General features: G+C 43.3%; 1 protein-coding gene and 1 non-coding gene across 2 annotated transcripts in view; both read left to right on the top strand.

Moving 5' to 3' along the window:
• LOC126106798 (organic solute transporter alpha-like protein) overlaps nucleotides 1-15,675 on the top strand; it is a 369,704-nt gene that overhangs the window by 100,785 nt on the left and 253,244 nt on the right. The gene's annotated exons all lie outside the window — the stretch shown is intronic.
• Trnas-cga (transfer RNA serine (anticodon CGA)) lies at nucleotides 5,085-5,158 on the top strand. The gene has a single exon. It is a non-coding gene; the product is annotated as a tRNA-Ser (tRNA).

Here is a 15,675-nt window from a genome sequence, read left to right as displayed (position 1 = left end):
TTGGAGGGCACCGTGGAGGGTAAAAATCGTAGGGGGAGACCAAGAGATGAATGCACTAAGCAGATTCAGAAGGATGTAGGATGCAGTAGGTACTGGGAGACGAAGAAGCTTGCACAGGATAGAGAAGCATGGAGAGCTGCATCAAACCAGTCTCAGGACTGAAGACCACAACAACAATAACAACAGGACTACCTTAGAAGGAAAAGAACATTTCGGCAACCTGCACAAGGAGACCGGAAGTCAGATATCGAGTAACGGCTTTATACCGTCGAAGAAATTTTTGTTACGTAGCTGTAGCTGTTCGTTAAGAATGCTATCTTTTTTTTTAAGTAAATAGCGACGTAATCGGTTTCGATTCGACAGGTTCATCTTCAGACGGCTGTTCAAAACATGTACATTTGTTTGATGTTTACATTAAGTTTACACAAGTCTTTTGCTCTGTATTCTGTATTCGAGCAAGATGTTTGAAAATCTCTAATTCCTCTAGAATGTCTAGTCTACGCCCTTTCTTTTCGGTGTGCAAAATGTTGGTATCGTAAATGGCTTTAGGTGAATGCTATCAGACTTCTTTAGTACTCTGCAGACGCCCTATAGTTGGAGAGGTGACATACGAATGTTCCCGGAGAACGGGTTATAATTTTCAGTGTAGCCATTTCATTTCAGGTTTCCGTAGCTTACCTAAGATCGCTTCTGGAGTGAAGTGTCACGGCCAAGTGCTTCCCTTTGTCTCTGCTTGTCAGAGCGTGCCATTTACCTCCAGCGGTTGCCGTGTTGCCTGGACCCGCAGAATCAACAACGAGCTGTCACGGCAGGGAACCAAGGACTCGGCTGTACTGATAAAAGCGCGGAACGCCTCTCTCTTTTCTGACGAGATGGGGCAATAGCAGCAGTTTGGCGATGAGATTAGCACAAGGAAGAAGACTCCCCTTACACGGAAAATTGCCAAATTAACACCTTTATGTACTAAAGGCCAGCAGAACTATACTGGCAGCTATCGTGGTATCGTCGTCGTCGGCACTGTCGTGATTCCCGGTGCCGTTATGATCGTTGGCGTTGTCATCAGGCATTTGACTATAGTCTTCCCCATTACTCATCCAGTCGGGTCAAAACCACAACGGAAGATTCTGCCTTAAAGAACCCGATGTACTTGCGGAGTATATGACTTTGATTACTGAACTAATGTGCCTGACGCTGAGCCTAGAAATTGTTTGCAAACTGACACAAAAAACTACAAGCATGTGGACTGATTCTTACAAACAAAAACACAGCAACCACCTACTATTATTAATGCTAGCTTCTTTTTAAGTAAATAGCGACGTAATCGGTTTCGAATCGACAGGTTCATCTTCAGACGGCTGTTCAAAACATGTACATTTGTTTGATGTTTACATTAAGTTTACACAAGTCTTTTGCTCTGTATTCCCCGTCGTGGTGAAGACTCTTGGGATGGTAGTGTTCTACGGTACAAAGCGACGTTGGAAAAAATCTATTTAAACGTCATAACGATGGACAAAAGAAAACTTCGGAGTGGGAATTGAAATCCATGGAAAAAGAAATAAAAACTTTGGGGTTTGCCGATGACATTGTAATTCTGTCATGTGGTGTGCGTACTATAAGACCTTCGGTACACACACCATCAGATTATTTGACTTGTCGCTCTAACGAAGTAGGCGAGTGTCAGCAATATGTCTCGTGGTCTTATCGTGCCTTGTTTATCTTCTGCCGTTAGGTCAGACAATAGAAATGCCACTTGCACGCTTAGAGTAGCAGATTGACGGTGACCAACTTTAAACAGAACATGACTAATTTTCACACATATTTATTAAAATAATAAAACGCATAGACATTACGTAACTTGATTCTGGATGCAGTTTACAATTGACAATCTGAAGTTCCTTTGGTCTTGGCACGTTAATCTTATTCTTACATATCTCTGATACTTGACAAAGTGTCTGTTCATTTATCTTCATGGCTATGTACAGGAATATGGTAATCTTATTAGGCGCAGACTGAAACTTGACTATAGACTGGTGCAGACAAATGCAGACTCATACAGACTAATGCAGACTGACTAATCGGAGGTCTGTACACTCGTTATAATACCTCGCGCGTTCAGGTATCACTGTGAGAGTGTGATCCGCGAGGAGAAAAGCATCTACGTTAGCAGCAATCTCATTGGCTGCGTTACATATTAATACGCGGATCGGTGGATGCAGAATTTGGTCCATCTCTAAGGCAGCGCCATCTCGTAGTGCAGAGACAGACGAGCGCTGCGCCTGCGCTGTTGTGCTTAGCGGGGCGCGCTCTAGTGGGAAAGTTGCGTACGCGCTGGCTATGCGGAACTATGTACACAACATGTCAGAAACAGCAAAGGACCTGGAAGAGCAGTTGAATGGAATGGACAGTGTCTTGAAAGGAGGATATAAGATGAACATCAACAAAAGCAAAACGAGGATAATGGAATGTAGTCGAATTAAATCAGATGATGCTGAGGGAATTACATTAGGAAATTGGACCGTAAAGTAGTGGATGAGATTTGCTATTTGGGGAGCAAAATAACTGACAATGGTCGAAGTAGAAAGGATATAAAATGTAGACTGGCAATGGCAAGGAAAGCGTTTCTGAAGAAGACAAATTTGTTAACGTCGAGTATAAGTTTAAGAGTCACGAAGGCTTTTCTGAAGGTGTTTTGCATGGAATGTAGCCATGTATGGAAGTGAAACGTGGACCATAAATAGTTTGGACAAGAGGAGAATAGAAGCTTTCGAAATGTGGTGCTACAGGAGAATGCTGAAGATTAGATGGGTAGATCAAGTAACTAATGAAGAGGTACTGAATAGAATTGAGGAGAGGAGAAGTTTGTTGCGCAACTTGACTAGGTACTGGCAGATGAAGCAGCTTACGCAGGATAGAGTAGCATGAAGAGCTGCATCAAACCAGTATCTGGACTGAAGACCACAACAACAACAACGATGGAACACAATGTACGGAAATATTTAAGACTGAATGGTAGTAGTACTCAGTTTTATATATTTGTTTACATTGTGTTCGCTATTACGTTGAAATATGTCGTTTGCAATATCTTTTTTACTGTAGGGAGACACCACCCCAAGAATCTTTCACCACAAGGGGGGAATAAAGAACAAGAGTCTTATCCAGACTTCACACAAATGAGCATCTTGTGAACAGCCACCTGAAGATGAACTTGTGGGTTCTAAAGCGTTATTTATTTAACTAAATAGGTGTCCTTTTCTTTGGAAGAATCAACCTACATGTTTATATTCTTTTTTTTCAGTTTACAAACAGTGTCTAGCGTCTAAGGCTTCAGCGTCATGCGCATTAGTTTGGTAGTCTGCAAGTATAACAGGGTTACCTTAAGGCAGAGTCATCTGCTGTGGTTTTGACGCGACTGGATCAGTAGTGCAGAAGACTAAAGTCACATGCCTGATGCGAGCGCCAATCATGATGAAAGCGGCGATGACGACGATACCTCGCTAACTGCCTATATCGTCTTTTTGGCCTTTATTAAATACAGGCGTTGTTTTGGCGATTTTCTGTATATCGCTTTTTGAGAAAATAATATGTATAGCTGATTGGAGATGAAATAATGACAGAATGATATTTACAGCCTTCTCATTAGGACCTTCCGGTTATTACTAGTCTCTTGGAATCTAGGTAAGAACTTCCTTGGTTCAATTACCATCCATCGGTCTGTTCATACATTTTCTCCGCTCAGGGTGTGGGTGTTGTGTTGTCCTTAAGTTCGCATAGGCGCAATTGACAGTATACTGTTGAGATTGTTGAATGGGCACGGACAGAAAGCCAATACATTGGAAAAAAAAACTACCACCCACGATAACTACCGCAAAACGAGTCCTAACGCATAAACAAGACTATTAGAGACACGATACAAGCTGCGTCTGAAGCTGGCTGAAGATATTTTCAGTGCCTATATTCGACCGGCAAGGGGTGATGAGGTGGTGGGGGGTAAGGTTCCAGATCACCAGAATTTTCTCCAATTGCCGGGGTTAAATTCCAGACATCTACTCTAGTGTATAGTGAAGTAAGGGTATATGACGCTGTTGGTGATCCGTCCGTCTGATTGGAAGTTAAGTTCCACGGTCCCCTTTGTGCTATTCGACAGGAACAAATATGGCATAGGCTGCATGCAAACACATTGTCACTAAGACAAGTCAGCGACATGCACTCCAACCAAATGGATGCACCAGATCAGCTTACACAAAACCGTGAGCTGCAAAGCAAATCAAATATATTTCAAATGGACGAGCATGATCTAACGTCACTATCTACTTGCTTAGATAAGAAATATTATTAGTTGACTCTTGCAAAAATGAGGTGTTTTTAAAAATGCTTCAGATGGCTCTGAGCACTATGTGACTTAGCATCTGAGGTCATCAGTTCCTTAGAACTTAGAACTACTTAAACCTAACTAACCTAAGCTCATCACACACATCCATGCCCGAGGCAGGATTCGAGCCTGCGACCTTAGCAGTCGCGCGGTTCCGGACTCAAGCACCTAGAACCGCTCGGCCACGGCGGCTGGCGAGATGTTTTTACTTTGCGGGTGATGTATTCGATTTTTACTTTGAGGGTGATGTATTTGGTATGTAAACAAAGTTCATACGACCAAGAGTGGGCATTCAATGGGAGACTGCTAGAATAAGACGACTTGGTTGTTGAATGTAATTAGATCTCTGAAACTTCCTGGCAGATTAAAACTGTGTGCCGGACCGAGACTCGAAATCGGGACCTTTGCCTTTCGCGGGCAAGTGCTCTACCAATGGAGCACTTGTCCGCGAAAGGCAATGGTCCCGATTTCGAGCCTCGGTCCAGTACACAGTTTTAATCTGCCAGGAAGTTTCATATCAGGGCACACTCAGCTGTAGAGTGAAAATTTCATTCTAGAAACATCACCCAGTCTGTGGCTAAGCCATGTCTCCGCAATATCCTTTCTTCCAGGAGTGCTAGTTCTGCAAGGTTCGCAGGAGAGCTTCTGTGAAGTTTAGAAGGTAGGAGACGAGGTACTGGCGGAATTAAAGCTGTGAGGACGGGGCATGAGTCGTGCATGGGTAGCTCAGTTGGTAGAGCACTTTCCCGCGAAAGGAAAAGGTCCCGAGTTCGAGTCTCGGTCCGGACACAGTTTTAATCTGCCAGTAAGTTTCATATAAGCGCACACTCCGCTGCAGAGTGAAAATTTCATTCTAATTAGATCTCTGTTTCTTCGCTATAAATAATACCCTGAGAGAATTTTCGTGTTACTTACCATTTATACTTCATTTGTATCGGAAATATTCTTAATTTTGTTTCACAGTCATTCCATCATCCCGATCATCACGATTACTTTATAACAAACTAATTGCTATTGTGAGCTGTGCGCGCGTATCAGTAGTTTCGTTATGATGAGTGGTCGTAAGTAAGTAATTTGCAACAACGTCAGCTGGCCTCACGTGTCTGCCTGCACATGCAAGCACAGCTCGTGATTTGTGCTCCGCGATTCACCCTCCTGAGCTTCCAGGTGCACGATGGTGTGTGCGGAGTAGCGCGGGCAGCAGTGTGCATCTACACGTCGTGCTGTTGAAATAGCTATTCATCACACGACGTTTTCATATGCAACGAATTTAATATTTTTTTAATGTAGCTTACTTCACTCTCTTATGAACAGATTTTTTTTTTTTTTTACTTTCTAATTTAGTCTTCGTTCTTCCTCAGGATACAAACTGTAGCAATACCAAATTTCACCGAAAGTGGCTCAGCGTCTAAGTCATGAAAACAATAGCAGGCAGAGTTGTTGTCGCATTAATAATATCAGCACAGATTATCTGCGCCATGATAGTTCACACAAACGAACCTGTACTGACTGTCTTAACCAAAAAAGTGGAAGAACTAACTGACTGACCGAATTATAGGAGGTGCGACAATAAAGTAATGACTCTGATTTTCTTTGCAAGATGTGGCAATCCTGCAGGCTTGCCTAGGCGCAATACCTTTGACCTTGGTCTATAAGCTGCTTCTAGTCCAAGCAGCACATCGATTCAACTGCTCAGTCGTGATTTGTGCTATAATAAGTTAACACGTGTTTGTGTCTCTCGTCACGGAAACGGAACCGCATAATATTGCGCAACGGTATGCCATTTCTTTTTCCGTTAAAGTAGGTGAAAACGCGACAACTTACCGTAAGCTTCAGAAGGCCTTTGGAGAGGAGGTTATGTCAAGATCTCAACTTTTTCGTTGGCATAAAATGTTTAGTGAAAGCAGAACGAATGTTGAAGATGAAGACCGCAGTGGACGACAATCAACCTCACGAACTGGTATCAACTTCGCCAGGTTGCGTGAACTTCTACGCTCTGATCGAAGATTATCCGTGAAAATGATTTGCAGAAGAACTGAACATAAATCGAGGAACGGTTCGTCTAATAATAACTGAAGATCTTGGTATGAGAAAGATTTGTGCAAAAATGGTCCCCAAAAATCTGACACCACGACAGGGAGAAACACGGAGAAACGTGGCAGCCGATCTGTTAAAGGAAACGGAAATCAATCCAGAATTGTTTTGCCATGTTATCACTGGAGATGAAAGTTGGGTTTTTCAGTACAATCCAGAGACAAAACGCCAAAGTTCGCAATGGTGCTCAAAGGGATGACCCAGACCAAAAAAAGCTCGCATATCAAAGTCAAAAGTGAAATGCATGCTTGTGTGCTTCTTTGATTCCAAGGCAATTGTTCATAACGAGTGGGTGCCTCCTGGACAAATAGTTAACAAATATTACAACAACAAAATTTTAGAAAGACTTCGTAAAAGAGTTCTTCGTGTCCGTGCCAACATTGTTGACAATTGGATTTTGCATCACGATAATGCGTCATCCCATACTGCTCTGTCAGTACAGCAATTTTTAACCTCAAAACAGATTTCAGTACCACCACAGCCGCCTTATTCACCAGATTTAGCTCCGTGCGACTTTTTTCTATTTCCAAGAGTCAAAACCTCGGTCAAGGGACACCATTTTCAAACAACACAAGATGTCCAAAAAGCTGTGACGAGGCTCTTGGAGGATATTAGAAATATTACCGTTAATGGCAGAAGCGCTGGAAAAAGTGTGTGCAATCAGAAGGGAACTACTTTGCAGAAGGCAACACTAAACTTGACTAAAACGGTAAGCAACCTTTTTTTTCACATCAGTCTCATTACTTTATTATCGCACCTCGTATTTTCACAAAATTTGAAGAGCAGGGTTATGCATTACAAAAAAGATGAAAAATGTTTGACATAATCTCAATTTTTATCAAATTATATTTTCTTTGCACATTGTTACAAAATATAATTCGTAAGCGGCTAGTTCCGAAAAACTTTAGGTTTCTCCTTAGTTATATAATTCTTTTAGATCTCGATGAAGAGTTGTATATTTTAGTACAGTTCGTATATTAGTACGTTGTTGTGCTCATGTACATTACTAAACATATCTGGTATTAGTTTATCATTTTCAAAATGATAATTTTTATATTGAAACAGCTGCATTTACAAAATTTGCGGTAGCATTCTTTTAAATTAGAAATATTGTTTTAGCCACTCACAAGCTCGTAAAACCCACTATTATGGGTTACTAAAATTTTGTAGTATTGACAACATCACACATTATTTAATATCAGCAGGCTTCTAATTCATAATTGTTTCATACAATAGCAAATAATGAAGGATAAATTTAGTCACATAATAATATCATTAACGTCGCAGTACGATGTTATCGGCTTCTTTCTTAAATAGTTGTATCGTGTGTTACTGTAAATGGCGCCCAGTCTGTTTCATTATATTGGTCACAGGAAGTGGACGCAGGCGCAAAATAGTCTAGCGAGGCGAGCTGAAGCAAATGAGTCTTACAGACGCCTACGACAACGGCAGCAACAATAACAGGTTGAGCTGTTTACGAAGAGATTAGCACTGAGGACAAAATTAAACGCGCCTTTCCGTCTGCGCACAAAATCCCACATTTATTTCGCTTCGTGAGTGAGCTGTTCTTTAGATAACAACGTTTCAAGCACTGGAGCCCCGAATGGGGTGACGACAGTACCTTGACCACCGCCAAGACATTCCTCCCGCTCCCGGTAGGTGTGTGCTTTTCGACCTTCCTACTCGCGAGACTTTCTCCGAGTACGGCTTGTTTGCACGACATGGTTTTTCCTGAGTGTTACGCCGAAGTGCGTAAACCGAAAGCTGCAGTCTTTCCCGTCGGCCAGAGTCGTAAAAGATTGCAGACTCTGTGCTTAAAGCGAGGTTCTTGATGTACTCGTACATCTAACTTTCCCAAAAAGGCGATCTTTTCAGTATACTTTAGAAAATCGTTCTTTGTAGAATAGCGTCCAGTCGCATCCGTAGTATATCGCTTTTTAATATTAGTATCCGACAAAGAATCCGCTCGCCGGCAAATCCACTAGGTGGTGTACAGTGCTTGCTGACACGCACGGAATTGGCGTTGGTATCGAATAAATCTGTGCTCTTAAAAGTTTACAACAGAAGTGGAATATTTTACTAGTAAGCTCGGGAGCAAATGCTTATCTACATATACGAGGGTTGCCCAGAATAATGCACCGTTTTTTTTCCGTCGTCGTAAAACAATGCTACGAATGCGACACGTTACGTATGTATTACTTGAAGACTCCTAAGTGAGCACTTCCGACAGATAGCGTAACTGCAAGACAGTTTCAAATGGTTCAAATGGCTCTGAGCACCATGCGACTTAACTTCTGAGGTCATCAGTCGCCTAGAACTTAGGACTAATTAAACCTAACTAACCTAAGGACATCACACACATCCGTGCCCGAGGCAGGATTCGAACCTGCGACCGTAGCGGTCGCTCGGCTCCAGACTGTAGCGCCTAGAACCGCACGGCCACTCCGGCCGGCCGACAGTTTCAAAACGGCGTCTGTAGGTGATATACGTTACAAGCAATGTGCCATCATTTAATTTCTCACTGCAGAGAAAAAACTGTGAGAAATATTCACAAATACTTGTGAAAAGTCTATGGAGCATCTGCTGTCGGCAGAAGTACAGTTAGTCGCTGGGCACGGAGGGTGAGGTCATCAGAAGGCGGTTCGGCGGAGCTCCACGATTTGCAGCGGTCGGGGAGACCATCCACGGCTGTCACACCTGACATGTTGTGGCGAGCTGATGTCATTCGCGGGGAGGGACGCATTCATGGCAGACATTTTGAGGAGGATCAGGTGGCGGTTCACCCTGTGAGCTACTGGCTCCGCCACCAGGGCATACACGCCCTTGTTTTGCGCTGTAGGAAGGCCATAGAACTAGATGGAGATTACGTGGAAATATAGGGTGTGTAGGTAAAACACCATACTTTCGTGCGTGTAATTCTCATTATGTTCAATAAAGAATTGTCGAAGAAAAAAATGAAATGCGTTACTTTTTGGGCAACCCTCGTACATCTACAAACACACACACACACACACACACACACACACACACACACACACACACACTCCGCAAGACACCGTACGGTGCATGGCGGATGGTACCACGTCCCAGCACTAGTGATTTCCTTTCCACACGCAAGCACAGCGAGGGAAAAACGACTCTATTAATCTCCGCTCTAATTTCAGTCCTCTTATTTCGTGGTCCTTAAACGATATTTTAGTCGGCGGCGATAGAATCGGTCTGCAGTCGGCCTCAAATGAGGGATCTTTTCTCAATAGTGTCCAGCGAAAAGAGTGTCTTCTTCCCCCCAGGGATTCCCATTTGAGTTAACGAAGTATTTCCGTAACACTAGCGTGTTGATCAAACTAGCAAGCAACAATTCTAGTAGCCTACCTCTGAATTGTTTCAATGACTCTCTTTAATCCGAACTGGTGAGGATCCCAAACACTCAAGCAGTACTCAAGAATGGCTCTCACTAGCTTTCTATACACCGTCTCCTCTACAGATGAGCTACACTTTCGCAAAATTTTCCCAATAAAACGAAGTCAAGCAATCACCTTCTAGACTATCAAGCTGACATGCTCGTTGCATTTCATATCGCTTTGTCACGTTACGCGCAGATATTTAAACGATGTGACCGTGTCGAGCAGCACTTTACTAATGCTGTATTGGAACGTTACAGGATTGTTTTCCTACTCATCCACATTAACTTACATTTTTCTACATTTAGACCAAGTTGCCTTTCATCACACCAACTTAAAAGCGTATTTAAGTCATCTGGTATGCGTGTACAGTCTCTTGAGGACAACACCTTTCCATACACCACGGCGTCACCAGCAAACAATCGTAGATTGCTGCTCATCCTCGCCACTAGGTTATACACTCCTGGAAATGGAAAAAAAGACACATTGACACCGGTGTGTCAGACCCACCATACTTGCTTCGGACACTGCGAGAGGGCTGTACAAGCAATGATCACACGCACGGCACAGCGGACACACCAGGAACCGCGGTGTCGGCCGTCGAATGGCGCTAGCTGCGCAGCATTTGTGCACCGCCGCCGTCAGTGTCAGCCAGTTTGCCGTGGCATACGGAGCTCCATCGCAGTCTTTAACACTGGTAGCATGCCGCGACAGCGTGGACGTGAACCGTATGTGCAGTTGACGGACTTTGAGCGAGGGCGTATAGTGGGCATGCGGGAGGCCGGGTGGACGTACCGCCGAATTGCTCAACACGTGGGGCGTGAGGTCTCCACAGTACATCGATGTTGTCGCCAGTGGTCGGCGGAAGGTGCACGTGCCCGTCGACCTGGGACCGGACCGCAGCGACGCACGGATGCACGCCAAGACCGTAGGATCCTACGCAGTGCCGTAGGGGACCGCACCGCCACTTCCCAGCAAATTAGGGACACTGTTGCTCCTGGGGTATCGGCGAGGACCATTCGCAGCCGTCTCCATGAAGCTGGGCTACGGTCCCGCACACCGTTAGGCCGTCTTCCGCTCACGCCCCAACATCGTGCAGCCCGCCTCCAGTGGTGTCGTGACAGGCGTGAATGGAGGGACGAATTGAGACGTGTCGTCTTCAGCGATGAGAGTCGCTTCTGCCTTGGTGCCAATGATGGTCGTATGCGTGTTTGGCGCCGTGCAGGTGAGCGCCACAATCGGGACTGCATACGACCGAGGCACACAGGGCCAACACCCGGCATCATGGTGCGGGGAGCGATCTCCTACACTGGCCGTACACCACTGGTGATCGTCGAGGGGACACTGAATAGTGCACGGTACATCCAAACCGTCATCGAACCCATCGTTCTACCACTCCTAGACCGGCAAGGGAACTTGCTGTTCCAACAGGACAATGCACGTCCGCGTGTATCCCGTGCCACCCAACGTGCTCTAGAAGGTGTAAGTCAACTACCCTGGCCAGCAAGATCTCCGGATCTGTCCCCCATTGAGCATGTTTGGAACTGGATGAAGCGTCGTCTCACGCGGTCTGCACGTCCAGCACGAACGCTGGTCCAACTGAGGCGCCAGGTGGAAATGGCATGGCAAGCCGTTCCACAGGACTACATCCAGCATCTCTACGATCGTCTCCATGGGAGAATAGCAGCCTGCATTGCTGCGAAAGGTGGATATACACTGTACTAGTGCCGACATTGTGCATGCTCTGTTGCCTGTGTCTATGTGCCTGTGGTTCTGTCAGTGTGATCATGTGATGTATCTGACCCCAGGAATGTGTCAATAAAGTTTCCCCTTCCTGGGACAATGAATTCACAGTGTTCTTATTTCAATTTCCAGGAGTGTATATACAGTATATATATATATATATATATATATATATATATATATATATATATATATATATATATATATATATATATATATAAGAGAGAGAGAGAGAATAACAGCGGTCCTGTCACACTTGCCTGGGGCACTACTGACGACACCCTTGTTTCTGATGAACACTCACCGTCGAGGACAATGTTCTGGATTCCGTTACTTAACAAGTCATCGGGACACTCACATGTCTGGTAACCTAATCCGTATGGTCGGACCTTCTTTAACAGCCTCCAATGGGGCACTGTATCAAACGATTTCCGGAAATCTAGGAATGTGTAATTTACCTGTTACCCCTCTTCCATAGTTCGCAGTATATCACGTGAGAAAAGGGAAAGCCGGGTTTCGTACGAGCGATGTTTTTCTAAAACCGTTACAGCAACTACAATTGAACTGTGTGAATAACGAATAAAACTATGTGCGTTGATGTATGTAAATGTACTCTCAGTGATGATATATATAATTTTTTTTAACGAGAAAACTTTCCGTCTTTCTGCGTTTCGAAAACAAAAAAATATTATTAATAAATATCTTTCAGTGTAATAAATACCAAGAATAACAAAAATTCTATCATGTCATGGAATTTCCATATAATTGGCGAATAAAAACTTGAGTGAATAAAATAATCACTCTGGTGTCAGCTCACTGACCTATTAGTCGCTTTTGTACGAGACTGCTGCTGAACGCACGATACTGTTAGTTGCACACAAGTTTTTTCACAGTACGTGTATAAAAAGTATTTGTCTTTCTAATCTCATTTGACCTCACCTCCCAAGTGAATATAATGACGTGGAAACAATTAATTATCGCTAGAATTCAAGTTTTATCATTAGCCATCTGCCATTCTTTTATCGCAATGGCGCGTTGGCAGCCATTATGTGAAATATAATTAATCACATTATTTTCGGGCTTCACCCACAAGATAACAAAAAATTACTTTAAATATTTTCTAGCAGGAAAAGAAAAATGTTTTCGTTAAATATGCACTAGGAACACTAAGATAATAAATAAAAATCTGAGGCTCGGGTTGCTTACGAGTAAATCGTCAACTGGTAAAAAACTTGTTTTCACTGCCGTAAATATTATTCAGATCATAATTAACAGTAAAAAGGTCAGCGTTTAACATAGATTTTACGTATTATTGAGAATAACAGTGAAGCTACGTAAGTGATTATATCGTCTCTCTCTCCAACAATATTTATTTACTAGGCATTAACTACTACATTTTTAACCAAACCACGCGTATTTTTGAGCTAGCTGTGTGTGTTGACAACATAAGTAAATTGTTGCAACCCGACCTAGTACCCTTACTCAGAAATATTTGCCGTCGTAGCAGCATTGATGACTGTTAGCGTATATTTTAGCCGCTACTAAGAGTGTGCAAAATATATACGACGTAATGACCTAGAAATATGTTCATCCACGATTCCAGACGTTAACAAACCGATTCCTTTTACGTACCAAATCTAAGAAAATCATAGAAATGATCGTAGCTACTCGAAGCACAATGACGAAATTACTCGGTGGTTCCAACAAAACAGATTTTCATAATATTCAGGTTTGAGCAAATAAATGTCAAATGAATTATTCGTGCAAGGCTGTGTGCGTATCCCACAGAATTGTTTATGGTGGCCACTTTCGAATCTTTATTAACTTTCAAGTGGACAGACAACAAAACTTGAGCACCTTGAAGGAATAACCGGTCGTACACGCAATTCTACACCCTTATATACTTTCAGCAGATAAAATAACTGGAGTTTGCAGATGATCTCTGGCGGGTACCAAGGTCACCAGAACGTGCTGATGTTGACACCGTGTGCCCAATAGCTGTTTTTTTTCTACTTTAACAGTAAACGCCTGATTCTTTAAAGAATAGAACTCTCTTGTGTAAAATAGTTCAAGTATCTCATGACTTTGAAAATGAGTCAAGTATGTTAAATATTTGACGTTAAGAAAGAAAGCGAGAAATGTAGAAAAGGTTTGAAACTACTTTTAAAGTTTGTTGGAAGTCGCAAAGTGCTCCCATTTGGGAGACAATCTGAGCAGCCGTCTTCGGTTGTTTGCAGATGACGCTGTCGTTTATCGACTAATAAAGTCACCAGAAGATCAAAACAAACTGCAAAACGATTTAGAAGAAATATCGGAATGGTGCGAAAAGTGGCAGTTGACGCTAAATAACGAAAAGTGTGAGATCATCCACATGAGTGCTAAAAGGAACTCGTTAAACTTCGGTTACAAGATAAATCAGTCTAATCTAAAAGCCGTAAATTCAACTAAACACCTAGGTATTACAATAACGAACAACATAAAATGGAAGGAACACATAGAAAATGTTGTGGGGAAGGCTAGCCAAAGACTGCGTTTTATTGGCAGGACACTTAGAAAATGTAACAGACCTACTAAGGAGACTGCCTACACTACGCTTGTCCGTCCTCTTTTAGAATAGTACTGCGCGGTGTGGGATCCTTACCAGGTAGGACTGACGGAGTAAGTAGGAAAAATTCAAAGAAAGGCAGCACGTTTTGTATTATTGCGAAATATGGGAGAGAGTGTCACAGAAATGATACAGGATTTGGGCTGGAAATCATTACAGGAAAGGCGTTTTTCGTTGCTACGGAATCTCCTCACGAAATTCCAATCACCAACTTTCTCCTCTGAATGCGAAAATATTTTGTTGACACGGGCTACATAGGGAGGAACGATCACCACTATAAAATAAGGGAAATCAGAGCTCGTACGGAAGGATATAGGTGTTTATTCTTTCCACGCGCTCTGCGAGATTGGAATAATAGAGAATTGTGAAGATGGTTCGATGAACCCTCTGCCAGGCACTTAAATGTGATTTTCAGAGTATCGATGTAGATGTAGACTATGGTGTGGGTAATTTCCTCTCTGTTTTAGGCAAAAACTAGTTTTTTATACATCTCAATGTTTATAACGTCACATTCGCTGAGCAATGTGTACATTCAGTGGTACATGTGAATTCTGCGTGAAAAATGCCTTGCGAGTAGAGTTAATAGCAAAGAAGTAATAACTCAAAACGCCAGACTTGATGCTGACCTTTCACAGCTTCGTAAAGGTTTTAAATTATGTGTAAATTTTGTTGGTGGTTGCTAAATGCTGTCATTCACAAATTCTGGATGAGTATAGTGTCACAGCGTGTGAAGAACGTCTTCTTGTTTTCTATCGCGAAGTGTATGGGGATCAACGCCTCAGGGAAACGGGAGGTTTCATTGAAGTCCTTTATGCTATCCCCCTGTGGCCATTTTGTACCACTTGCGAGCGACGGTGTGTGTGGAACATTTTTCTGAGCTACTCATATGAAAACTACGTGATTTTAACGCTGGGTGTCGCGGTTGTGGCCCGAATCGCAGAGGCGTCCAAAGAACGGGTGAGGAGTTTTTAAGAGGGAATGTGACGTCCTTCAGTAGTGCGACTCGTCCACGGTGACATTGGGCAGAGCTGTGAAATTTTGTGCCAGTGGGACATCACTAACCCACCTTACACGTCACACGAACTTCTGATCTGTGGCCTACTTTTCGCAAGTGTCGACATCTTGCTGTTTGAAGGGTCGCGGAGCCCGACGCTGACGTCACAGGGTGCCACTCTTTTGCGCCATTACAGCGTAAGTTTGAACACACCTTTGGAGTAAATTTAAAACTTAAGCGTCGCAATAGGTAGGAGTCACAGAAATAAGCACTTTGTTTTCAGGCCACAAGTGCCCCATAGGGACCATCCGACCGCCGTGTCATCCTCAGCTGAGGATGCGGATAGGAGCGGCATGTGATCAGCATACCGCTCTCCCGATCGTTATGGTGGTTTTCTTTGACCGGAGCCGCTACTGTTCGGCCGAATAGCTCCTCAGTTGGCATCACGAGGCTGAGTGCACCCCAAAAA

This window comes from Schistocerca cancellata, chromosome 10, assembly GCF_023864275.1.
Source record: "Schistocerca cancellata isolate TAMUIC-IGC-003103 chromosome 10, iqSchCanc2.1, whole genome shotgun sequence".
Lineage (NCBI taxonomy): Eukaryota > Metazoa > Arthropoda > Insecta > Orthoptera > Acrididae > Schistocerca > Schistocerca cancellata.
The sequence above is the reverse complement of the archived record's forward strand: the minus strand, read 5'-3'. Positions and strand labels throughout refer to the sequence as shown.